Below are 25,951 nucleotides of genomic sequence, written 5' to 3'. Positions count from 1 at the left end.
ACGAATGTCATCAATATGTTAAAAGATAGTTTAGTTTCCATACTTTACAGGAAAAATATAGAAACTGACCCAAAACTACTTTTAGTTTTTATTACAGCGCAGCGTGTGCCAATGATAGGAACCCTGCACCAATTATGGTTATATTTTTTAACTTCGGTTCCTTTTCGCACTATTTGCATGCATTCCTTATGAGGTTAGCCATAATTGGTACACTATGACGAAAAAGGGTGCAAGGAAGCCGAACTTTTATGGAAAATGGTATCTTTCTACCATAATTTGAGCAAAATGTGAAGTTTAAATAATTGCAACCATCTTTTGTGAACCTGATCTATTTTTCACAATTTTTTTTCTTGTTGATTTACATCGTTAAAGGGTGAAAATCAACTATGGCGAACAATTGGTACTAAAGCCATACCCAAGCAACACACATGTTATAAAGGAGTTACGACAGCGCAAGTTTTGGTTGTATAGAAGTTTATTTTACGTAATTCTAACATTGTGTTGAAATAACGTAAAATAAACTTCTATATAACCAAAACTTGCGCTGTCTTAACTTTTATATAACATGTGTGTTACTTGGGTAATTGGTACACTTACCCTATGGCCATTTCTGCTTAAGGGGGCATATTATACCTGTTTACCCTACATAAAATAGCAGTTTTTTTTTGTTAACACGATGATCGATTCGTGAGAACTTACCCTCAGACCATATTTTATACAACGGGTAGTGTCTCGAAACCGGTTCTGGGTGTCCCACTGGAAGTGGTTAAATGTAAAAGTGACCTATACCCATGCATGAGATAAATCAAATCGTGGTTTTTAGGTAACCATATGAACTTAAGCAATGAAATAGTCTCAGCCTATCTTTGGGAGACCCGGTAGTGCTCCGGAATCTGTTCCGGTACCGCATCGAAAGTAACCAAATGTACCATGCGACACATCACATTTCGGCTTTTTTAATAACATGAAGAACGGTTAACTAAAAAATAGGCTCATACCACATAAGAAACTACCGGTAGGGTTGCACAACCAGCGTTTGGTGCTTCGCAAGAACTACGAAAGTAAATAAAATCAATGCAAGCGATAAAAATGTGTAAGAGAACAAAATCTTGACAAAAAAAATCCACAAACAGACGTCTCACTATACTCACTACCTATCGTTCTTGTTTTCAACTGTCATTAAAATATAGCTTAAAATGTGCAGAAAAAACTTTGTCGAAGACCGCAAAGTGATGTGTGATTGTGTAAAAAGTTACACTGTGGTGCATAATTGATCGGACTAACACCGATTTTCATACAAAATGGCCAAGTTTGGGATGCTGTAACTTTGGTTTGCGTTGATGGATTGAGCTAAATTTTTGATACGGAACTACTAATATGCTGAATTTTACGTATACGAAGTACAAAATGTTTTCGTTCACAGGTTTAGGCGTGGCACCACAGTGTATACACAGAGAAACAGACGTAACACTTAGAACAAAATATATTTAAAATCATTGTCACTCAATCGCAATCGCCCAATACTATTCATATCGTGATTGGACAAGCCTCGACTAAATGGCGGTAGTGAGCAAACGTCAAACAGGAGCAAAAACGTTGCCAGCGCCGCGACTGGTCAATTGACCAACTACTGCATATTTAAGTTGAATGGGCAATCGATGAGATGCGAATAGAGTGTGACGTCTGTTTCTCTGTGGTGTATAACTTAACTTGTTAGTATAGTCTTGATACTGATCAGTCTTTACTAAAGACTCTTTAGTGTTAGTGAAGGTGCTCAAGCAGTCAACTGAGAAATCTGATATTATTCAGCTCTGCTAATACGTTGAACATAACGTCTGGCTTTGATAAAATGCTTGATTTTCTTAAAAAAATATCAGGATTCAGGAACACTTTGACTTACGTCGACGGAAAGATCTCACGATCTTTCGACGATTCGACGAGAAAGGCACTATCACCACTAGCTGGATTAATTTAATTTTTTATCTGTCCAGTTGTTGTTTCATGTGATGTTAATTGTTTTAGTAATTTTACTTTTAATTATGCTTGTATGTGTGCAAACAAACTTAGCATGCGGGATTTACCATCACAAGTTGAACAAATAGTAGACAAATACCGTAGAACATGAGATAGTTTAATCTGTCGCTTATTTTTTATTTTCGATTTATCTTAGTAGTCAAAGCTAGAAATGGAAAGACTAAGAGTAGTTCTTCCAAATGAGGGATAACAAGTGTTGTTTTGTTGGGAAATCTAAGAGTTCTGGAGAGCTAAAAGTGAGCAATTTGTAAGGAGATTGCACTTTTTTATGCTCCGTCCCGAAAGGGATATACATGTAAATGTCTGCAAAATATTAGTCTCTTCAGCATAATTGAAGTAGACGTCAAACTCTATAGGCGTCATAGAATTGAACGCCAAAATCCCGACATACCTCCGTGCAAACACGGCACTTCACAAGTTGGTTAATTTCGAGCCCTGAAGAAGATCCAAACCCGAGGATAGAAACTTCGGCGATGAAATAAAAGAAACAACACTTATTTCTGTGACTGCAAGCCGAAACCATTAGAAGTCCCACCAAAATCAGTCATCCCAGAAACAAAGTTGTACTATAACATTATCAAACATTTGAGTGGCCTATCTCACACCGGATCTGTGATATTGAGCTATATTTGCATCACAAGCGTTGTCACCAACTGCAAGAATTTCATTTTATTATATCATGTTCAAAATTTCTGTTGTGAAATGACGCCACTTGACTTGTACATAATCTTAACTGAACATCCGAATTCGATATCTTATCGCAGCACCGTGTTGATCGATATTTGACATTATGCAGTGTTGTCACTTGCAGAGATAATTTTGAAGAACCAAATTTTACTAAGACATGTACTCAAGGTAACTCTAGATGGCTTGCTGATAATGTGTTACACCAAAACCTCCATTTAGGTAATGAGTCGGGACTGCCTAAATAGATTTTTTACCTAAATGGATTCATTACCTAAATGGATTCAGTCTATTACCTAAATGGAGTACGAGGTTGAAAATAAGTTCAAGAAGCGAGATTGACTAGGAGATTTAAAGGGGGTCATGCGGAGTTTCAGAGTACTTTCAAGGGAGTCTCAGGAAAAGAGGGGCTTTAGGGGCATTTTCGGGGGTATTGGAGGGTCTCAGGTCAGACTTGTCATTCAAATGACTAGATGGGCACGAAACACGAAAAACCCTGCAAAATTCCGCCAGACTGAAAATTTGTTGAATGTCGGGTCAAAGTCGGGTCAATTTTTATCGTATGTTGGGCCACTATTGGACCAACATCGAACAACTGTTGGGTCTATATTGGGTTTGCCAGCCAAAATGAAAACAGGTCAATGACAGGTTGATGTCGGGTTTGACGTCATCAATGATGACCAATGACAATCAAATTCCATTTAGGTAACGTTACCTAAATGGAGGGACCTAAATAGATTTTACCTAAATGGAGGTTTGAGTGTACGTTACTTTAAACTACAATGAACATGAACACTATCCCCACCTGGATCTTCACTGCTAAAGCATATTCAAAATATACCTAGTTTCGCCCCAAAATAAAATATCGCATTCGATTTCATTACAATTCCATCTCATGTGTTAAAAGAACCACCGCATATTACAATTTTTTAAACAAAAACCAACATTTTGTCATAACTTTTCATTGATCAATTTTCATAATTTTTGGAGTGAAAGACTCTTTTGAAAAGGCTTCGAACAACCTTGACACCCAAAAGAAAAAAATCAAATTGAACTCAGAAACTTCACAAGAAACTCTTACCTCACTCGAGCTTTTGCCCCACTTTACTCTATTGGCATTTGAATAACATTTGAACAACATTCATTTATGTTTATCCGCTTCGATTTTTTGAAAAAAAACTTGAATTTTCAACTAGGGTCGAACTTTTGCCCCATCTTACTCTATGGACCAAGCTCGAGGAGACCTGCAAGCACTCGGAGTTTTCGAGTCACACGTGCTTAGGACGATCTTCGACGGTGTGGCAGGGCATGTTGCAAGCATGCCGAATAACAACTCTGCAAAGTTGATGTTCGCTACTGATCCGATTGGCACAAGTAGGCGTGAAGCGTAGAGAGCACGATGAGCCGACCAGGTGGAGCGTGACTTGGCAAGCGTTGGGTGCGACCGAGGATGGAGAGCGGCATCCACAAACCAAGCATTGTGGCGTAGTATTGTTGATTATGTCTTATCTTAAAAATGATGTTGAGCAAATAAATGTATGTATGTAAAGTCGCATAAAATTAACCATCTACAAAACGCCGATTAGACCGGTAGTCTTCTATGGGCACGAAGCATGGACCCTACGTGCAAAGGACCAACGCGTCCTTGGAGTTTTCGAACGGAAGGTGCTGCGTACCATCTACGGCGTAATGCAGATGGAAGACGGTGATTGGAGAAGGCGAACCACGAACTCCATCAGCTGCTGAGAACCAACCATCGTCCACACCGCAAAAATCAGAAGGCTACGGTGGGCGGGTCACATCATCAGGATGTCGGATAGCAACCCGACTAAAATGGTTCTTGAGGGTCATCCAATCGGTACAAGATGACGTGATGCGCTGCGAGCTAGGTGGTACGATCTGGTAGAGAACGACTGCGGACCCTTCGCAGAGTGCGGAACTGGAGACACACAGCCGTTGACCGAGCAGAATGAAGACGACTCCTATGTACAGCAGAGGTCACTCAGGCCTTAGTCTAAATAATGTAAAGACAAAAAATTTAAATCCTTTTATCATTATTCTTCGATGGTTATTATTTTGCTAGCCAACTTTATTCGGGTGAAAAGCACGTAAGAGCACGTCAAAACTGAAATATTCATGATCATCGTACAATTATCCGCGTTGGTTTTTGATCACAGAAAGCTCCGCGTGCCTCGCCTATGGATGAGCTTCATTTAGTTGCAAAAACTTTCCACTCTGATGGGTTACACGTTCCACTGATTATTGTTGATTACCTATTCTTGGAACGATGAACGGCGGATGCCCACTTTTGGGTGATGGGGTTTTCGATGGGCATTCCCTTCGGGGCACTTCTGAATGGCTGCCCACTTACTGAATGCAGTTCGCTCACATTTTTTGCATTACCTGTTCCCTTGGGGTACTTGTAATGAGATTCAATCAAGGATGTGGTGAAACTGAAGGGTTTGGAGAAAAACTCCATGATCAATCAATAAAACAAAAATTACAATATTATTCATTTTAAAGATGCAGATTCATAGGCACGTATAGAGAACGTTACAAAGTTCGACTAAGGGTGCACCCAAACTCTACTTAGAAGAGACAGACTCTTATCCACAAATGAAAAATTCCAATCGAACCCCAATAAGATCACATTCTGCCAATTGAGTTCACACAGCAGCATTGGAAAACGATATGCGATCCATTAAGATTTCAATTTTCATTCCTGTGAATTTCAAAAATAAACTATACGTATACGTGCACTCTCCTTATCCCTTATGCAAATTCAAATCAACCCCAATGCAGAAAATGGTTTGCATTTGATATATAAATCTGTTTGGGGTGTAGCATTTGCGGTGCGTGGAGCACGTCTTCACTCCACACCGGAAGGATATGTATGTAGGTAGTACAGACGGTAGTGCATGCTCGTTCGCTATACAAACCGAACGTTTGTTGGGCCGGGTTCGAGCCAAAATCTAAGAAAATGCGAAACCACATTTTCCCATTCGAATGAAATGAAAAATGTATTTCCTCACTTGTCGGACTGAGTGAAACGATTCTTCGGTTAGAAGGGAGAGGAAGAGGGGAATCACCAAAGTGTGATCTTCCGGTAGGAGTTGATGCCTAGGCACTAGCAGAGCAGGAAAAGTATGTGACGAAAATATTTGCTTCCTACCGTGCATTTGATGACTTTATTCTACTGGATTTCCGATGGTAGCACATTGGGCGTCCACAAATGACGTAGCATTTTTTGGCCAATTTTCAACATCGACCTCCCACTAGACCGGCCCACATTTGTATGGCGAGAAAAAAAAGTTGGAAAAATTCACGGGGCACCCTCTAGAATCGTGCCTTTGGATGATAAGAATAATCTGTGAAAGATTCAGCTCAATCGGTTTAAAACTGAGCTGGCGCAAATGAGTTGAAGGTTTGTATGGGATTTTCAGTCCAAATATATGGGAAATTGGATGACCTACAGTCTCTCACTCAGTACGCCGGTTCAGCGAGTTCAATTTATCTCAGAATTGAAAGAACGGTAGTTGATACCCTAAAGAACAACTTTGTAGAAGACCATATCATGATAAAATTTAATTTAGTTGCGGTTTCAGCTAACGAAAGCAGAATGAGGACATCTTCCCCCGTTTTCTCTCGGTTGTTACATGTAGCACGTGTTTGTCGGTTGAAGCTTGCGCGCTACATCATAGGCAGCTATGTAATTCTTCATTGTTTCGATACCCGCCCACGTGCGTGAGCAATTGAAATGAAAGACAACATAGCCGCCTATGATATAGAGCGCACGTTTCGAACAGCAAACATGTGCTGCAAGTAACAACCGAGAGTAAACGGGGGAAGGTGTCCTCACCCTGCTTTCGTTAGCTTAAACCGCAACTAAATTAAGTTTTATCATGATATGGTCTTCTACAAAGTTGTTTCTTAGGGTATCAACTATTATTTTTTCAATTATGTGCCAAATCAAACACTTTCAACCAGCGTGGTGAATGAGAGACTGGAGGTCATTCAATTTCCCATATATTTGGACAGAAGATCCCATACAAACCTTCAACTCATTTGCGCCAGCTCAATTTTAAACCGATTGAGCTGAATTTTTCACAGATTGCTCTTCTCATCCAAAGGCACGACTCTAGAGGGTGCCCCGTGGAATTTTTCGACATTTTTGTATTTGGGCCAGTCTACCTCCCACCCTCTCTGCCTATTTTTCCACACATGATACATGGCTCGTAGCACTTTTAAGGACTCTTTCATCCCCCTAAAACGCTAAGTCGTTTATGGATGACCCCTTACTTACCTTACTTACCAGTCAGACTAAGGCCTGAGTGTCCTCTGGTGAACATAGTAGTCGTCTTCACCCTACTCGGTCCACGGCTATGTGTCTCCAATTCCGCAGTCTGCGAAGGGTCCTCCACTTGATCGACCCACCTAGCTCGCTGCGCACGACGTCTTCTTGTACCTATTGGATGTCCCTCAAGAACCATTTTAGTCGGGTTGCTATCCGACATCCTGATGATGTGACCATCGTAGCCTTCCGATTTTCGCGATGTGGACGATGGTTGATTCTCACAGCAGCTGACGCTGTTCGTGGTTCATTCGCCTTCACCAATTCCCGCCTTCTATCTGCACCCCGCCGTAGATGGTACGCAGCGCCTTCCGTTCGAAAACTCCAAGGGCGTGTTGGTCCTCTGCACGTAGGGTCCATGTTTCGTGCCCATAGAGGACGACCGGTCTAATCAGCGTTTTGTAGATAGTTAACTTCGTGTGACGGCGAACTTTATTCGATCGTAGAGCTCTACGGAGTCCAAAGTAAGCTCGATATCCAGCCAAAATGCGCCACTACATTTCTGTGCTGGTGGTGTTGTCGACGGTCACCAGTAAGCCCAAGTACACGAATTCTTCAACAATCGCCTCGATTTCATCACCGTCGATAGAAATTCGGAGTGGCGGGCGCGCTGATTCTTCCCTAGAACCCTTTGCCATCATTAACTTTGTTTTCGACACATTGATGACCAATTCGATTCGCCTGGCTTCATTTCTTAGTCGGATGTACGTTTCCGCCAGCGTCTCAAATTTACAAGCTATAATATCAATATCATGAGCGAAACCATGCAGCTGAACGGACTTCGTGAAATTAGTTTTATCAAGTTTATCTCCGCTCTCCTTATTACACCCTCTAAAGCAATGTTGAACAGCAAGCACGAAAAACCATCACCTTGTCGTAACCCTCTGCGAGATTCAAAGGGACTCGAGAGTGTCCCTGATACTCAAACTTCACACATCACTTGATCCATCGTCACCTTGATCAACCGTATCAGTTTATCTGGTGTGATGATTATTCACTAGTAATATTAGGTTTTTATGGTTTAGTTCACTTGGTCTTTATAATTCAGCTCTTTAGGTATGCAAATAATATAGTTTTTAGAAAAATTGATTACAATATTCAGGGTTTTGTAGGTATAATCTAAAACTCCTCTAGAGTCGACACTCTTCTCCGAAGCTTCGCTGCAAAACTGCTCGTCCAAACTCGGTTTTTCCCATCCACGGCGTTTCGGGTCCAACAGGGTTCAATCCATGGGGTTACAACTCCCCCATCCAGCAAACGCATTGTTGTCCAAAGTTTGCGGCTGCCACGGCTGAACAAAAGGTTTGAGAAGGTTGATGTGGAACATTCCCCTTATCTTCCCTGAATCCGTGTGTTGCAACAAAAATACGTCATCTTGTATCGCTTCCTTCACCTCATAGGGACCTTCGTACACGTCCAGGAACTTTCTGATTATGGCCTCAGCTTCAGATGACATAGGATTAGCCTTTAACAACACCAGATCTCCAGCATGGAATCGTACTGTTTGCTTCTTCGTCCCCTTATTTCGCTTGTCCGCCTTCTTCTGCAGCATGATGCGAACCTGATCATAATCGACGGCCGATGTATCTGAAGATGGAAAACTGAACAAGTCCTGCAGCGCATCCTTTGCCGATTTGCCGAATTGTAGCTCATACGGGGTTGCCCCCGTAGACTCGTGGTAGGCACAATTAATCCAACGGCTGAAGATTTGCAGATTTTTCGCCCACGACCGATGATTATTTCGGCAGTATGCTCGACACAGCCTAGACAACTCTCTCATGGTTCGCTCCACTGGGTTGGCTTGTGGGTGGCGCACTGAAGTAAATACAAGCTTAATGTTTTGAGTCCTCAACATCCTTACCCAATATTTGGCGGTGAATTGGGTCCCTTGATCACACAACACCGTTGATGGTTTTCCGAGCTCCTTAATTCGTTTTTCTAATTTCCCCCAAAGCACACAGGCTGTAGGCTTTTTCACTGCGTCCAAAGTTACGTATTTGGTGAACACATCAATCATAACGAATACATAACGGACGCCCGCTGGTCCAGAGGGAAGCGGACCAAACAAATCCACGGATAACAGTTCATTTGGTCCACTAGGAAGAATGCTGCGTCGAGTACCGTGAAGACGTGAAGTCGGGGGTTTTGAACGTTGGCAGGTGAAACAGGCTCGAATGTAATCCTTCGCGTCCGCCCGCATGCCTCTCCAGTAGACTACCTTGTTCATTGCTTGCACTGTTTTTTGTAACCCGTAATGTCCGGATTGGTCATGGTAGAAGCGTAAAACAACACCCACCATATTTCGAGGAACGGCTATCTTCCAATCCGCTTTCCGATGATTTTTGACGAAGAGCACATCGTCGACCTTCGTGTATTCTCCGGTTCCAAAGCCATAAATTCCAACATCAGTTTCCAGGTAAATGTTGTGCAAATCTTTATCTGCGTGCTGTTTCGAGGGTAATTCTCGCATAAATTGACGAAAAAGTTTTTCCTCCGGTGTCAATCGGGCCAGAACGAATTGCCTGTTTGGACGAAGCGACGTAGTGAGACTTCCTTCAGGGTAGCGTGATAAGGCATCCGCTATTTCGTTGTCCTTTCCCCGGCAGTACTGAATGTCGAAATTAAACTGCTGGAGGAAAAGTATCCATCTTGTCAGCCGACCGTTGAGTAGCTGACAACGTTTGAGGAAGACTAGGGCTTTGTGGTCGGTGTACACGGTGAAGTGGGTCCCAAGTAGATACTGTCGCCATTTGTTTAGCGACCACACTACCGCTAAGGCTTCCAGTTCAGTAGCAGTGTAATTTTGTTCTGCGGCTTGTAACAGACGACTGGCATAGGAGATAACCATTCGGTCGTTTTGATTATCCCATTGAAACAACATCGCTCCAAGCCCTTGATAGGAACTGTCAGTTTGTACGCAGAATTCTTTATCCATTAGAGGATAACGAAGAGTCGTGTGGTGCAAGAAAAGAAGTTTCACAGCACTGAAAGCCTCTTTTTCTTCTTTCAGCCATTTCCATCCAACATTATCACGCAGAAGAATATAAAGTGGCTTCGCAATCGCGGCGTACTTGGGAGTAAATCTCGAAACATAACTGGCTAAACCCAAGAAGGATTTTAGGGATCTGCGGTCACAGGGCTCAGGAAACTGCTGGATGGCCGACACTTTATCCGGATCGATGCTAACTCCATTTTGCCCAACGATATGCCCCAGAAATTTGAGCCTGGTTTTACAGAACTCACTTTTCGACGCGCTGATCGTCAATCCGGAATTCCGAAGTCGGGTGAATAATTTTCGGAGATGTTCCAGGTGCTCGTTAAATGACCTGGATTTCACAAGCAGATCATCCAAATATTTCTCAATGAACTCTAAAATCTCCGGACCCAATATAGTGTCCAGCGCACGAGAGAAACTGGCCACAGCAGTGCATAATCCAAATGGAAGGACGTTGAAAACGTATGATTTTGTTTCGAACAGGAATCCCGTAAACTTCCGGTGACCTGGCTTGATTGGTATATGCCAATATGAACTGGTAAGGTCTATTAAGGAAAAGATGAGCGTGTCGTTGAACTTCTGGACTATCTGTTGCACATCCGGAGGTTTCTCGTTGTCTTTCTCCATGACTGCATTCAGACGGCGAGCATCCAAACATACTCGGACTTCCCCAGACTTTTTCATTGTGACTACTAACGGGTTGATGTAAGGAGTTGGTTCTCGAGAGATGATTCCCCATTCCTCCATTTTATCGATCTGATCCCGCACCTTGCTGAGGTAGCGGAATGGAATTGGATATTGTTTCTGGTTGAATCCCGCGTCGTTGGTTACATGGATTTCATGCTCGTATTCTGTTGTGAGACCAGGCACATCCGAAAATATATCCGAAAATTCTTCCAGAAGCGAATCAAGTTTCGCCTGCTCTTCTTCGCTTCGGATGAACTCTTCGTCCAGAGGGGAGTCACTCCAGGAGTACTTCGTAGATGGTTCGCGATCCTCCCCCACTTCAATACGGCACAGTGGAACGGACCCACGGTTTCGGTCCCAATCTCCAGCACAAAATGGTAATACGATCTCGTTCCCGTTCAGCGTCAAACAGACCTCACGACGTTGAAAGTCCATCTGAGCCTTCAAGTAATGCAGAGTATCCATACCGAATATCAACGGAGTACAAAGCTCTTCGACTACTGCCAGGCAAACGTCAACAGTCTCGTTCTGGATATCTACGGGAACAAACACTTGATTCGATATGGACATCTTCCTTTTCCCATACGCTCCCTGTATGGTAGTATTCTGCACTGGAAACTCTCCCAACGGTATTCCCCTTGACTTCAGCTCATGATAAAGTGCCTTATCGATGCAGCTTAGCTCGGAACCACTGTCCAGCAAGACTAGCTTTACCAAACTGTCGATGCGTGCTTCAATCAGTGGTGATTTTTCGTGCTTGGGCTGACCACTCACATCGTCTTCGGCGAGCAGTTCATCCGAACCGACAAATATATTGGCAACCGAATGAACGTCAACCCCTACCTCCTCTTCAAGCTCGGCTACTGTAGCTCGTACATTGCGATTCCATTGTCCATCATTGTTATTCTGCTGACCTCGCCAAGGCCGGTTATTGGTTGCGCTGTTTTGCAATTGACTTTGTTGATTTGCATCGGCTCGGCCTCTCACGACATTTCGGTTGTACGTGTTGTTATGATGATCCTCCGTCTGTAGTAGCGTATAAGCGGATTGTATATCCGAGCAATTACTTAGTCGTGCGCCGACAGTACGAGGGAAGTGTTGTGTTAGGTGCAAAACTAGCTCTAGCTCGGACGGAGCCGTGTCCAGATGGCGCGCTTTAGTGATCAAAGCTAGGAAATATTCCGCCATTTTCGAGGGAGTTTTCGCTGTATAGTTTCCGTACATAATCTCTTCACGAACTAGTCTCTGAGCGCGTTGTCCCCAATATTGCTGAAGGAAATGGAAGCGAAAGTGGTCGTAGTTCACCAGCAGGTAACCGAAACCTCTTGCCCACGTCCTAGCTTCTCCTTCTAGACAGGATAGGATGAAGGATAATTTGCAATTTGGGTCCAACTGTACTGACTCTACATATCGATCGACGTCTTGCAGAAATTCGACTGGGTGACTTTGTTCCAAATCACCCTTGAAGGAAGGCTTCGGAACGTCAAAAGTTCTAGAGGCTGTCAAGCCAACGTTTGGAAGTCTGGTGCTGTGTGGAGCAGTGTTAACACCCGGGCTCGCAAAAACGTTTTGTCCCATATTATTACCGATCCACGGTCTGGCATTGTTTCCGTTGAGCATTGCTGGTGGAATAGCCGCCCACTGAGCTCCGTGATTAACATTGGCCACCGGCGGTGGCGCTGCATTCCCTTGGCCTACACTTGGTTGTTGAAAAATGCTCAAGTCGTTCCATTGTTCGAAACCATTAGGGCAAGGGACCGATGTTGGAGGCTGTCCCGCTATTGAAGGGGCCCAATTCTGCTGCATGCGCTGTAGCTGATTTTGTTGGGCTTGCTGTGTACGCTCCATCGAGTTCAATTTATTATGGAGCGCGTCGACTGCACCCAGCAGATTAGAAAGGGTCTGACCCAGACTGTTTTGTTGAAGATCTTCTGGCGGTGGTGGCTGCTGTCTTTCTGTAGCAACATTCTCGGCCGATGGATTATCGCCAAACTCCTGTTCGTTTGGCACGGACGGACCAGAGTACACCTGCTCCGGCTGCACCGGCGGCGGATTCACTTGTTGCTGAGTAATCGGTGGATTGGCGGGTCTTCTGATCGGTGTAGACCCTACGATGCTCGGGATAGGGACTCGAGGAACAAGTAAGGGCATCCTTGGTGGGTCCATGGCTGTAGACGAAAAAATTCGGCTTCCCACGAAGACTAACGACTGTGATGTCCAATTAAACGATTCTTCCTCGCTCTGCAAGCTGTCGCTCATCCGTCGTGTGCGGTAAGATGATTCTGGTGAATAATAAGACCAGGTAGGTCCAAACAACTTAGGTAATATTTCAGGAACGCTACTCACCTATTCAAGGCTTTCGCATGCCTTGTATATAATAAATTATTGAGATGGAACTGTTTGTAGATCCATTCCGCAATCAAAAGCCTCCAACATCTCGACTATTTCCACTTCGATATTATTTCCAGAAAGTTCTTATTCTTCGGAGCACATTTTCGTTTTTTGTCACTACTGCCGCGCACTATTGTTCTCAGGAAAAAGGTTAAATCGTTCTTTTTTCATATATACGGCTTCGGGAGATATAGCATCAATCCCGGTTGAGCCCCCACGATGTGATGATTATTCACTAGTAATATTAGGTTTTTATGGTTTAGTTCACTTGGTCTTTATAATTCAGCTCTTTAGGTATGCAAATAATATAGTTTTTAGAAAAATTGATTACAATATTCAGGGTTTTGTAGGTATAATCTAAAACTCCTCTAGAGTCGACACTCTTCTCCGAAGCTTCGCTGCAAAACTGCTCGTCCAAACTCGGTTTTTCCCATCCACGGCGTTTCGGGTCCAACAGGGTTCAATCCATGGGGTTACACTGGGAATCCGTATTCGTGCATAATCTGCCATAGCTCGTCTCGATCGATAGTATAATATGCCGATTTGAAATCGATGAACAAGTGATGTGTGGGCACGCTGTATTCGCGGCATTTCTGCAACACCTGGCGGATGGCGAACATCTGGTCCGTCATAGCGCGTTTACCAATGCATCCACCCAGATATTGCCCCACGAACACTCTTGCAATCGGTGATAGACGGCGGCATAAAACTTGAGAGAGTATCCTGTAGGCAACGCTCAGTAGTGTGATCGCGCGATAGTTCCCGCAATCCAACTTGTCACCTTTTTTGAAGATGGGACACACGATAACTTCCATCTATTCCTCCTTCCAAATCTTGGTTATGACCCAGAGTAGTGCTCTCACCAGTGCTTCTCTACCGTGTTTTAGAAGAATAGAATAGAATTTCGCTTGGTAGCTGATCTGCTCTAGCAGCTTTGTTGTTTTTCAACCGGCCAACCTCCTCCTCAATTTCTTGAAGGTTAGTGGACGGCAATCTTTCGGCAACCTAGATCTGTTACCATGACACCTTTGATGCTTGAAAATGTCGCCATTGATTGTTTTTATTAACGTGTATTTTAACTTAAATGCTAATTCTACACTTGTTGCCATAGAAGTGTTCATGGTAATGCTGCTGGCACCTCTCGACCACCTCACGCACGCTCAGTGGCGTAGCTAGGAATTTGGGGCCCCAGTGTGGATCCAAATTTGTAGGCCCTCCATGAAAATTACAGATGTACATATTTTACAATGATAAATCTATCCCTCTAACTCTCAAATGATCACACCGTTGAATTTTGTACGAAACGTTGAAAAAAAATCTCGACTTTTGTACTCAGCATTAGCGTGATGCTGGCAATGGTGGTCAAATATCTGATGGAAGGTTAAAAAATATTTTCTGTATTCATTCATGATTTTTTTTTCGGGGATTTCTGCAAGGATAAGTCCATTCCGGAATTCCATCAATGCATTGAAGAAAACGGTAAAGCAATCTTTAAAGGAATTCCTAAAGGATTACTTACTTGATGCAATTCCTAAAAAAATCAACATAATTCATAGAAAAAAAAATCTCATTGCAATGAGATTGTTTAACAGTTTTATTTTTAAATCTTACTTGAATAATAATTTCTCTTCAAGAATCGTTCAAGTGGTTAATGCAAAGGTGTCATTCAGTATTTCTCTAAACACTCCAAGAATTCTTGCAGTATTGTCCCCGAGGATGTTTTCAAAAGTACTTCAGAGTACTTCAAAAGATTCTTGCAAAGGCTTCATCGAGTATTTCTCGAAACATTTGTTCAGGATGTCCACCAAGGATTCTAACAATAATATCTCTGAGGATTTATCTATAAGATCAAAGAATTCTTAAGGAATTCTAGAAAAAAATCACTATAAAAAATTCTGCAATGATTTTTTCGGAACCAGATATTTTTCCAAGAAATTACTTCGGATTTCCGGAATTTGAAAGAGAAGTCTTTCTAGAATTTCTTCAAACATTCCTCCATAATTTCTTTCAGGAAATCATCTATTTAAATATCCCTTAAATGATTTTTCCGCGGAGGTCAAGCATTTCTCCATAGATTTATCCACGAGTTAATCTTGGCATTTCCTCAAGCATTCATTACTCATCTTGGCGTTCCTTTGAAGATTTCTTGAAAATTTCTTACAAGAATTCCTTCAGAAATTCCTTCAAGAATTATTGCAACGCTTTTTTTTCGAAAAAAAAATCTGCAAGTATACTTCAAGGAGTTTCTCTAAAGTTTCATTAAGAGTTTTATCCTAGAATTTATCCTTCAAGAAATTTTCAAAGAATCTATTGGATAATAATTAAAAAAAAATCCTCCAAGGATCCCTTCAGGCGTTCCTCTAAGAACATTCTTAGAATAACTTCTGTAGGTTTTTCTTCCAAAAATCCTTCTGCATATCTCCCGGCAAATTCTGAAATATCCATCTACTCTAGGTGTTTCCCCAAGGATTCCTCCAGGAATTTTCGCTAGCATACCTCTATGAATTCTTTCAAAAATTTGTATTGCGACTTTTTATAAGACTCATTAAAAGTGCTTTCGAAAAACATTTTGAAAAATCATCCTAAGTTTCCATCAAGCCATCTCAGTCAAAAATTTCTCCAGGGTTTATTGATGATTTCTTCAGAAATCCCTCCGAAAATTTGTTTAAAAAAATCTCTGAGGATTTCTGGTAGGGTCAACGTGCCTTAGTAATCTTACAATCCCAAATTCATCTTATTCGAAAACAAAGCGATTACGGCACCGATTGATTACGTAATTTTTGTAATCATTCGTGCCACTTCTAACAAACAAGCGCTTTATTGCTTTGTTTTCAGTAGGATGAAAACAGGAGCGTATATGCTTACATAGTAAAGGAACAGATACCTTTTTTTTTAATTTTTTTTTCTGTGCATTTCAACTTATGCTAATTCTACACTTGAACAGATACCTGATTTGATAAGATAAAATCAAATAATTTCTTCAGAAGTTTCTCCAAGGACTCTTCCTAAGACTGTTTTGCCACTTTCTTCATAAAGAATATTCATCTTCCAATTAAATTCTTCAGGAATTGCTTCAAGAATTCCTACGGGATTTTTTTCAAGGATTTCTTAAATATTTCTTCAAAAAAATCTTTCGGAGTTTCTTCAAAGATCTTGTTAGGAACCTCTGCGAAGGTTTTATAAATCGGATGAAGCATTCCTTGCTTAATTTATTCAATAATTTCTCCAAGGATTACTTTTGGGCTTCAAGATTTCTACCAAGGTTCAATTCAAATTTCAAACAGAATTCCTTCAAAGAGGCCTTTTGAAATTCCTCCCGAATTTACTTCAGGAATTTTTCCCAAGATTTCTTTATTAGTTTATCCAATAATTATTTTACGATTTCTCTAAAGATTCAACTGACTCAAATAAAACATGTAAGAATTTTTTCAAGCATCCTCACAGAAATTCCCCCAGAACAATTTCTTAGGAAATTGTTTGTGAACTTCCTTAGATTTTTGTTTTTTTTTTAATTCGCAAGAGTGTATCTCATAGAATTTCAAAAGTAACAATAGACGGAATTTGGTAAGGAATTATCAAATTAAATTTCCAGAGGAATTACCATAGGAATTTTCCAAGGAACTACTACAGAAATTTTCTAAAATTCCCGCCTCAATTTACAAACGAATTAACTAAGGAATTTTCAAAGTACCTGCCGAATGAATTTCCAAAGGAACTATTGAAAGAATTACAAAAAGTAATTGTTAGGTATATTTGCAAAGGTCCTGCCGGTGAAACTTCGAAAGAAATGCCGAAGATATTAGGGGTACTCACTAAACAGATTAAATTTCTGCGTAAGCCATGATTTTCTGCTTATTTGAAATGTTTCATGATTTTGCGAATGAAATAATCAAAGATTGCCTTGGTGATAGCGACGTTAAATCAGTTTAATCAGTTTACGCTGTTAAGTGAATCCCCCTATTATCATAAAAAACTTAAATAATATTCGAATGAGTTACCTAACCAAATTTCAAAGGAATAGCCGAAATAAAAAAAAGTCCAAGAAAACCCCAACAATAATCTTCAAATTCAGGATCAAATTCAATAAAAATGGCTAAAAGCATTTCCAAAGGCTTTGCCAAATAAAACAAATATGAAAAAAAACAAAGGTAAATGGAATTTCCAAAGAAATTTCCGTAAAAAGCATTGTCGAGAACAGATTAAAGAAGTTTCCAAAGGAATTGCCTAACAATTTCTCAAAAGAATTGCCATAGGAATTTTCAATGATACTTGAAACAGAAATGAAACTTGTAACTTGCTACCAAAGAAATTGCGAACATAATAGTTGATGTAATTTTCAAATGAACTGCCAAAGAATTTCTTCAAAAATAATAAAGAATGTATTCAGAAAAAAATATTCAGGAATTCCCTAACCAATTTCCGAAGAAAATTTTCAGGGTATCTGATAAAAGAGTTTCCAAATAAATTTTCAAAGATATTCCTTAACGAATTCTTGCACGGATTTCCAAAGTAATTACTGAAAAAGATTCAAAAGAAATTTCCGAATGAAAATTCTAATAAAAAATGCAAGATTTTTTTCAAGAATTCTCACAGAAATTCGTCCAAGAAATGTTATTGGAATTCTTTCAATAATTTTTTTAGGTATTTTTACAAGGTTTCTATCTATTGATACCATTAAAGATTTACTTGACGATAATACCATTTTCATCCGGATTTCCTTCACGATTTTTTTTATCGTTTTCATCAAACATTTGTTCCAAATGAGAAACTCCAAGAACTTTTTCTTAGATATCTTGTACGATTCATCTAGGAACCGCTTCAAGGACTTCTTCACAAGCATTTCTGAAGCAATTTCTTCAGTATAATGAATTCCCAAGAATTTGATAAAGAGTTTTTTTTAAGATTTCAAGAAACGATTCCTTTGGGGCTACCCCATATGATCCCTTGAGCAAATTTCCCAGAGGAATCCTTTAGGCACTCCTTCAAGATTTGTTTTCAGAAATTTCTGCAAGGGTTCTTTTTGAAATGCCTCAAATGGTTTTTCTAGAATTCCTTTCAAGGATTTCTTACGAAGTATTGTTCAAGCATTTCAAAGATTTCTTCAAAAATTCTTCCAATAATGACTGTATTAAATCGTCCAAAGATTCCTTAGGTTTTTTTTCAATTTCTCTTTCACAATTCGTTCATGAATCCTTTAAGAAATTCCAGTAAAGGCTTAATTTATTTTTTCCAAGGATTTTTTCCAAGCTACGTATCAAAGATTTTTTCATGGATTTCTCAAAATTTTCCTTCAGGTAATCCTACAAGAGTGAACACATTCGTCCCCAAAGGATTCCTGCACAAATTCACTCAAGGGGTGTTACAGGATTTCCCCCACAAATTTATCCACGGAAATTTATAAGAATTCCTTAAAATTGTTTTTAATTTGCATCAATAAATTTGAGAGGAGTTAGGGGTTTATGCCGTTGATTTCTTTGAAAAATAATATAGTCATTTCATAATAAATTCTTCCAAAAATCCCTTTGCTTTTAAATGTTACTTCAGGAATCCTTTACGTTATTCCTCATAGTACTTCTACTACTACTTCATACCCAATGATTTTTTTCCGAATACATCTTAGAGTTCATCTAGAAGATTCTTCGAGGATTCCTTTAAAAATTCATCCAAAAATTCCTGCAAGCATTTCAACAAAGATTCTTTCGGGAATTCCTCCGAAATTTCTTTAGAAAATCTCAAGGAACCATTCAGTAGCCATACCTGATCAAGCATGATCTAAGAAATTCATCATGAGGAACTCCTGCAAGATTCCTTTTTGGAGATGTCTCTGAAACAATCCTTGGAGAAATTCCTTAAGATTCAGCTGAAGGTTTCGTTAAAGGACTTCATGACATAATCCTTGAAGGACTTTATGAGAGGTATTTCTGAAGGAATGCTTGAAGGAATTCACTTAAAAGTAATCCTTGAAGGAATATTTGAAGGATTCCTTGATATTTTTTGAAGAAATTCCTGAAGAAATTCTTGGAGGTGTTCCTGAAGGAATCAATTCAAGCACTGGCGTAGCCACGGGGGGGGGGATTAAGGTTTAAAATCCCCCCAGAGCTAAAATTTGTGGAACAAATTTTCAATATAAAGCGCTTTGCGACGAAAAAATTTTCCGGCTGCGCCGCTATTTTCAAACTACGAATTCTATTGCTCATTACTGTTTATAAAATGTAAGTGTCAAATCAAAAAAGGTATCATTGATCGTTGAAAACCCCTCCCAGAGACAATTTCTGGCTACGCCACTGAATTCAAGTATTCCAAAATCAATACTTAGAAGACTTTCTGAGGCTATCCATGAAAAAAGTTCTGAAGTAAGTCTTAGAACTTTATTTAAACTCGTGTTAGAAACCTTCCTTGATTTGCGGAGGCCCCCTGAATTCGGGGGCCCGGTGCGGACCGCACCCATCGCACCCTCCTTGCTACGCCACTGCGCACGCTCGTGAAAAGATTCCCGTGATTGCCTCGGCATATGTCGGCTTGTGGCGCAAAGCTTCTGCGCGACCGGTTCAGCTTCTCGTAGAACATCCGTGTGTTCTTTGCGCGGTACAGCTCTTCCATCGCCTCACGATCTCATTCTACCTGCTGGCGCTTCTTCCTCCGGAAGACTAAGTTCCGCCTGTTCTACGCTTGTCTATAACGTGCCTAATTTGCCCTCGTACGATCTTGCAACATTTTTTCCCACGCTGCATTCTTTTCTTTTTTCAACTGTCGCTTCTGTGATTCGGAGTCGCGAAGCCCAGTACTACAGCCGAGGTGCTACCTATGGCGATTTGATGAATAGCAAATTGTCAGCAGAAAAAAGGAAAATGCATGAAACAAGACAAAACTTTCCAATATGATACTTTATTACCGATGCGATGTCTTATTCTACTGAGTAAACTCTGCTGACAAAGAAGCTTAACCCTCTACTTCCCATGGTTGCTCTAGAGCACCATCGATTTTCGACGAACTCGAGACAAACGGAATCAGATGAATATGATGCAATAGTTTTTAGAATATGATTGTAATCCCATTAGGTAAACCCAACTCCCACCTACTTGTTTCAATAGTGGAACTATTGATAAACAATCAAAATACTATTGATTTACAACTAATTTTTTTTTCTTTGATTTCGAAAAATTTGACCAATTTGCAATAACTTTTGTTCAAGTACTTTTTTCGGAAACGCTTTCTTGGCATAGAAATAGTCGTTCAAAGTCGTGGGAAGGAAAGGGTTAATCCAGTGCAAGAAGCATCGCTACCATCCTCCTGGAGGAATCCCACCCGAGAATTGGCTGCCCGGCAATACTTGACACCACTTTTCCGCTTGGAATGAGCTTCGTCGTTCGCAGTCTCCGGGTGTGTATCTAATAATAAACTGATAAATTTATTAGATTTTTGATTATGCTTCCATCTTTTATCCCTGCAGACGCCATCGATGATTGTGGTGCGCTCAGGAAACCTTCTTCGGGGACACCCCAAGACGACGATGATGACGACGCACTGCTCTCTGCGATATAGCACTATAGAGCTATGTACCTCGATGCATAAGGTATACTCGGATCGTCTTCGAAGAGGATGGTCGGTCCACTACTGCCAGAGAGCAGTCGACGACGACAAACTCTCATCGAAAGGGAGATAATCCAATTTAACGCCAACGTTCAGCAAAATTATGTTGATACTCGAAATTGCGATGGCTGGCGTGGCCCGAAAGGATGGGGTTGCACTGTGTTGCCGGCGGCAGTCGCACCTCACACTTCATAGCGAATGATTTGCGCTGAATTTCTTTTGTTGCACATCGCGGGCAATTGAGTTGGGGTTTCGGCTTTCTTCCGGTAGCCATGTGGTGATATTAGCTTTCAATGTACAATGGTCAAAAGAGCACATCAGTAGCCTGGTGGTTTACAAGGTAAAATCGGTCCACTCAATAGTGAGTAAATGACATATACAAAAAAAATAAATGAAACATGACAAAAATATGTTTGAACGCAATTAGGGGCTGTTCATAAACCACGTAGACCAAAATTTAACCATCTTAGACCCCCCCCTTCCCCCTCGTAGATTTTCGTCCATACAAAAATTTTGAAATTTGTATGGAGCGTAGACTTTGGCCAGACCCCCCCTCCCGCCAATAAGTCTACGTGGTTTATGAACAGCCCCTTAGCATGATCTACATCTTCACAAATGTCGTTTTCAATCAAATAACCAGTTTTTCCTAAAAAATTGCTTACCTTTAGGTGTTGATCACGGCTTAAAGATCGATATACATGATTTTCGTTTACACATCTGGTAAGATTCAGTAAGCGAAAAAGGCATAACTTTTATAAAGACACAAAATAGAAACAACAGATTTCCACCTTTGAGACCTTCGCCTCACATGAACGTAGCTAGCTGCTCTACAATTTAACTCCTCGTTACCAGTCAGTAAAGGAACCAGCGATGCAACCTAACGAAGTCTGGGATTTGAGCATTCAACTTACTGATGCATCCCCGCCCAGGGAAGATTCAAATATTACGCCCATCGTTTTTGGGATTTCTAGACCCCCCTCCCACCTCTGTCACGCACTTTTCCTATACCCGATACACGTACTGTCACACTTTTCTAGACCCCCCCCCTCCCCTACATGTTGGACGTAATTTTTGAACGTTCCCCCACGGTCTAGTTCTAGATTGGATAGCAACGTCAGTGGGTCAAACTGAAACGTAGAAAGGGGGAGGGGGAAGAGGGTGGTTATGGGTTCATGCAATGATGCTTGTCATCGACGACTGTTGCCCAAAGTGCAACGGTGTCAATGTTGGCACTAAATGAAAAGTACATAGCTAGTAGCAAGTTGAAAAATGTTGCTACTTTTTCCCGTTGATATTGATTGAGCCCCTGGGTGTTCGTACTCAGAGGATTGAATCAATACAACAGAAAGAGGGAGCGATGGTCAAGAAAATCATAAGCAAGAAAATAAAATGAGCTTGTAGATTGTGAGGTAACTATCTTCGTTGGCAGAAGAATATAATAATGTGCCATACGTATTAATTTCAGTAGCATACTTACCTTACTGATCAGGCTAAGGCCGGAGTGGGCTCTGCTGTACATAGCAGCTGTCTCCATTCCACTCGGTCCATGGCTGTTTGTCTCCAGTTTGGCACTCTGCGTAGGGTCCGCAGATCGTCCTCCACTTGGTCGACCCACCTAGCTCGCTGCGCACCACGTCTTCTTGTACCGGTCGGATGACTCTCGAGAACCGTTTTAGTCGGGTTGCTATCTGACATCCTGATGACGTGACCCGTCCACCGTAGCCTCCCGATTTTCGCGGTGTGGACGATGGTTGGTTCTCTTAGCAGCTGATTTGGCTCGTGGTTCATTTGCCTTCTCCAAGTCCCGTCTACCATCTGCACTCCACCGTAGATGGTACGCAACACCTTCCGTTCGAAAACTCCAAGGGCGTGTTAGTCCTCTGCACGTAGGGTCCATGTTTCGTGCCCATAGAGGACGACCGGTCTAATTAGCGTTTTGTAGATAGTTAACTTCGTGTTACGGCGAACTTTATTCGATCGTAGAGTTCTGCGGAGTCCAAAGTAAGAACGATTTCCTGCCACAATGCGCCTCTGAATTTCTCTGCTGGTGTCGTTGTCGGCGGTCACCAGGAAGCCCAAGTACACGAATTCTTCAACCGCCTCGATTTCATCACCGTCGATATAAATTCGGGGTGGCAGGCGCGGTGATTCCTCCCTGGAGCCCTTTGCCATCATGTACTTTGTCTTCGACACATTAATGACTAATCCGATTCACCTCGCTTCACTCTTTAGTCGGATGTACGTTTCCGCCATCGTCTCAAATTTACGAGCAATAATATCAATATCGTCAGCGAAACCAAGCAGCTGAACGGACTTCGTGAAAATCGTCCCACTCGTGTTGATCCTCGCTCTCCTTATTACACCCTCTAAAGCAATGTTGAACAGCAAGCACGAAAGACCATCACCTTGCCGTAACCCTCTGCGAGATTCGAAAAGAGTCGAGAGTGTCCCTGATACTCGAACTACGCACATTACTCGATCCATCGTCGTCTTGATCAACCGTGTCAGTTTATCAGGGAATCCATATTCGAGCATAATCTGCCATAGCTGTTCCCGATCGATTGTATCATACGCCGATTTGAAATCGACGAACAAGTGATGTGTGGGCACGTTGTATTCGCGGCATTTCTGCAACACCTGGCGGATGGCGAACATTTGGTCCATTGTAGCGCGTTCACCCATGAATCCAGCCTGATATTCCTCCACGTACTCTCTTGCAATAGATAGACGGCGGCATAAAATTTGAGAGAGTATCTTGTAGGCAGCGCTCAGTAGTGTGATCGCGCGGTAGTTCCCGCAATTCAACTTGTCGCCCTTTTTGTAGATGGGACACACGATACCTTCCATCCATTCCTCCAGTAATACTTCCTCCTCCCAAATCTTGGTAATGACCCAGTGTAGTGCTCTCACCAGTGTTTCTCCACCGTATTTTAGAAGCTCGCTTGGTAGTTGATCTGCTCCCGCGGTTTTGTTGTTTTTCAACCGGCCAACCTCCTCCTCAATCTCTTGGAGGTCAGGGGCCGGAAGTCTTTCGTCCTGTGCACATACTCCAAGATTTGTTACCACGCCACCTTCGGTACTTGCAACGTCGCCATTGAGGTGCTCATCGTAATGCTGCCGCCACCTTTCAACCACCTCACGCTCGCTCTTGAGAATATTCCCGTGATTATCTCGGCACATGTCGGCTTGTGGCACAAAGCCTCTGCGCGAGCGGTTCAGCTTCTCTTAGAACTTTCGTGTGTCCTTAGCGCGGTACAGTTCTTCCATCGCTTCGCGATCTCGTTCTTCCTGCTGACGCTTCTTCATCCGGAAGACTGAGTTCTGCCTGTTCCACGCCTGTCTGTAACGTGCCTCATTCGCTCTCGTTCGGTGTTGCAGCATTCTCGTCCATGCTGCATCCTTCTCGTTTTTCAACTGTTCACATTCGCCGTCGTACCAGTCGTTTCTGTGATTCGGAGTTGCGAAGCCTAGTGCTGTAGCCGAGGTACTTCCTATGGCGGATCCGATGTCCCTCCAGCCATCTTCAAGTGTAGCTGCGCCAAGCTGCTCTTCCGTTATGGTAGGGCCACTGCTAACTGCTGCGCGTAGTCTTGAGCCACTTCTACGTTACGAAGTTGCTCGATGTTGAGCCGCGGCGTTCGACTTCGACGCGGGGTGATGACTGTCGAAAGTTTTGAGCGCATGCATGCAGCGACTAAGTAGTGATCCGAATCTATATTCGAACTGCGGTATGTGCGGACATTGGTTATATCCGAGAAGAATTTACCGTCGATTAGAACGTGATCGATTTGGTTTTCTGTTTGATGGTCGGGATCTTCAGGTGGCTTTGTGGATATCTTTGCGGGGGAAGAAGGTGCTTCGGACTACCATACCACGGGAGGCTGCAAAGTTTACGCATCGCTGGCCGTTGTCGTTCGATACGACGTGCAGGCTGTTTCGCCCGATTACCGGTCTGTACATTTCCTCCCTTCCTACCTGCGCGTTCATGTCGCCGACAACGATTTCAACGTCACGCGGCGAGCAACCATCGTATGTTTGCGTACTGAGCGTAGAACGCTTCTTTCTCGTCATCGGGTCTTCCTTCGTGTGGGCAGTGGACTTTGACCATGCTGTAGTTGAAGAAACGGTCCTTAACTCTCAACATGCACATCCTTGCGTTGATCGGCTGGCACCCGATCACACGTTGTCGCATCTTGCCCAACACTATAAATCCTGTTCCCAGTTCATTGGTGGTGCCACAGCTTTGGTAGAAGGTGGCCTCTCGATGCCCGCTTTTCCACACTTTCTGTCCAGTCCAACAAAGTTCCTGCAACGCCACGATGTCGAAGTTGCGGGGATGTAGTTCGTCGTAGATTATCCTGTCACATCCTGCGAAACCTAGTGACTTGCAATTCCATGTTTCAAGTTTCCAATCGTAGTCCTTATTTCGTCGCGTGGGTCTTTGCCGATTGTATCGAGTCGTATTTTCTCCTATGTTATTCGCAATGGGGATTTTTTTTCGGGGGGGCTTATTGGGCCTACGCCAACACTCCTGTCTCGCCGGAGGGCCATCGTGCCAGTTCTGTTTAACGTCCCAACCAACACTGGGACGACCACGCTGATGGGGCTACCACCTTGGATTTAGCTGGGCGTGGTGCAGCGTTTCTTACTCAGCCGCTGGATGCCAGAACAGACGCTATTTGAGCCGCACCTCCTTGGTGAACAGACGCTCGGATCGTACCTCCTCAATCTAGCTGAAGTCAGAAGGACAACAGTGCCCAGGCTGCACTACCAGCTAAGCACACAACTCTTAGCTGGCGGTCTTTGTCATCGCTTGACCCGTGGAAGCATGAGGTGCCAGAGCTATGTTGAGCGCTCTCTATATCGACTCACCGTTTCGCAGCCTATACATAAAAACATAATCCTGTTGAATTGAAGCGAAATTCAGTTTGCACAAATCTAGTGGCGTTGTGTATTTGAATTGACCCTCAGAATAGTAATTTCAACTGCAAGAATAGTAATTTCAGTGTACAACGGCATTATTTGATTCTAATTCGTAAAAATACGCTTCGTTATGGGATACTTATCGTTAAGAAGCTACTATGTTCGATCTACAGAGAATATGTGGACATTCATTGAAATAATGTCGACAAATTCGACATTTTTTATATTTTTCCAAAAAGTTTTATAGAAGTTTGGTTTGATAAAAAAAAACTTTAAAATGAAATTTCATAAAAATA

This window comes from Aedes albopictus, chromosome 3, assembly GCF_035046485.1.
Source record: "Aedes albopictus strain Foshan chromosome 3, AalbF5, whole genome shotgun sequence".
Lineage (NCBI taxonomy): Eukaryota > Metazoa > Arthropoda > Insecta > Diptera > Culicidae > Aedes > Aedes albopictus.
This window is presented reverse-complemented; position numbering follows the sequence as displayed.